The sequence below is a fragment of the Crocodylus porosus genome, unplaced genomic scaffold (assembly GCF_001723895.1).
Source record: "Crocodylus porosus isolate Cpor-Errol unplaced genomic scaffold, CroPor_comp1, whole genome shotgun sequence".
Taxonomy (NCBI): Eukaryota; Metazoa; Chordata; order Crocodylia; family Crocodylidae; genus Crocodylus; species Crocodylus porosus.
The window spans coordinates 42,252,101-42,254,681 of record NW_017728947.1 but is presented as its reverse complement, the minus strand read 5'-3'; positions in this window follow the sequence as shown (position 1 = coordinate 42,254,681).

The window sequence follows — 2,581 nt, the reverse complement described above, 5'->3', positions numbered from 1 at the left end:
TTGACAATCACCTTGCTGGGGTCATTTGACCCCAGTACTCTTTCCTGCCATGGCAGGGGGTCAGACTTGATCTGCTCAGGTCCCTTCCGACCCTACCAACTATGAAATTCCTACTAGATGGAAACTGAAGAGATTCTTCCCTACTCAGAAGGGAGTTAGTGCCAAGACAGATCATCACTTTTATTTTGAACTTGTCCCAAGCTATCAGGATTCATTCAGTTAGCTGGCTTCTCAGCTTCCCACTCTCCATGTATGAGCAACCAGTTTTTGCTCACCCTGCAGTAACTACATTTCTAAATTGCCAGTAACCTCTCCCATGCACAAGTCACTTTTGGGATTAGAATTGTTCTCTCAGAACTCTTGGGACCTTCGTCAAATTCTTCCCTACCATAGCTACCTATAAAAAAAAAAAAAAACCAACTAAAAAGCATGTGTCACAACTATAGCCTTGCCCTACAGCTAGTGAGATACAGGCCCTATGACAAACTCTCCCTAAAGCAGGTGTTGCATGTGGGAAGGTAATCATATTTTCAAACACCCACCTACAGTAATCTTAATTTCCATTCTAGCCTGCTGCTTATTTTTCCTCTCAACTGCTCATACAGATTAGTTCCTAAATGTATGTTTAAATGCTAAAAAAACCTTTGGATATACAACTCCAAGTTCCCTAGATCAAATCAGGGTGAAAACTGGCTCATTTTCCAGGTTGTTCAAGTAATACATGCAAATTGTTAGGATTTCATGTTCAGTTACTCAGAGCTACTGTACAGTCAGCTACATCTAACGCAGTTTCAGCCGCTGAAATTTTTAAGGTAAGTACTTGGAATGCTACACTCTTGCACAGGACTTCTCTTAACCTTCATCTCATCATAGATTTCATAGACATTACGGCTGGAAGGGACCTCGGAAGATCATCGAGTCCAGCCCCCAACCTGAAGGGCAGGAAGCCAGCTGGGGTCATAGGATCCCAGCAAGATCCAATTTTCTCTTGAAGGTGTTCAATGTAGGTGCTTGAACCACCTCTGATGGCAGGCTGTTCCAGACCTTGGGGGCTCGGACAGTAAAGAAATTCTTCCTTATGTCCAGCCTGAAATGGTCTTGCAGTAGTTTATAACCGCTCGACCTCATCATCCCTCGGGGCACTCTGGTGAACAAATGTTCCCTCAGGTACTGGTGGTCACCCCGATAAACTTATAGGTGGCCATCAGATCACCACTGAGCCTCCGCTTTTCCTTATTTGTTGCTCAGCTTGGAGGCACAATTGTGCAGCTGGAAGTGTCTAGTACCCAAGTTACTTTCTGAACATTACTGCTGCTCAAGAGTAGAGTATCTGGGGCAATTTTCTAAGGAGAAAAAAAAAAATTGTATTATGGGAGTTGGTGCACTTTAGAAGTCTTGAAGGGGGAAGGTATAATATGGATACAAGATCACCTTCAAACACTTGTGCATCATTAACTAGGTTTAGGTTTTGTATTTCTTAGGGCTACTCCCATACCTATTAGTCTCCAGGGCCCCTGATGGACATTACACTTAAGACACGATTCACTGGCTAATCATGTCTTTAGTGACCTGGCCACACATTCATACAGTAAATGGTGTGATAAAACAAGGAATAAGCCAATGTTATTATATAAAATGTGTAATAACTTTATGAGAATCCAGCTGGCTCCTATCACACGTTTAATTGAATGTGGTAGTATCCAGCCTCTGGACCCTTTCGAATCTCCCATGTTCTCCAGAGGCTAGAAGTGCCACACAGCTGACCAGGGCTCCCCCTTAATTGGCAATATGGCGTGACGGAATCTGATGCGAGACCCTCGCAACCACGTTTCCTGCCATGGGCCTTTAACTTCAACATCTTGCAGAGGGCCAAGACTGTCGCTTGTGTACTCACCTTTGTTTCACGGCTTAGCAGAGGCAGTCACAGGGCAACTTCAATCACTGACATCACCCCATTTTCCATCTCCAACACAGGCTGGCTATATCATCTTTGATATGTAATCCCACTCTTTTGTCCCTTGCATCCAGACCAGTTAGATTTTACCACTTCCTCTATCACATTCAAGATGGAAAATTTTCCCCACCCACAACTAACTCAGCAATATCCTCACTCTCAGTGTTCATAGCTGTGATCCACTATTTTTCTATCCTTTGGTTTTATTGCCAATGATGGCTGGCTGTCTTAATTGTGGAAACAGCATAACATCTTCACTCTTCCCGTGTTGCCCTCCACATGGAACTCCGTCTGTAAGATAGCCTGCAAAGCCACCCTCTTGTGTCAAAACCAAAAATAAACTGTATAATTTACTTCCTTCTTCCATCACAATTCTTTTCCTCATACTGAGAGCTGTTCAAGAAAGGAAACGTCTTGTACATGGCACCTAGCACACTGCGGGTGATTCTGCCACCAGAATACAAATAGCAGGGATGAAAGAGCAGAAGTGCCCGTTTCCCTCCACACATCCATAAAAGCTCTCCAACAGGCCTCTTGGAGACTTTTTGCCTTTGTCCTGCAAATTCCCAAGCTATATCTGGCTCTTGTGCCATGGCAACCAAACAAAATTAGTTGAAACGCAACACA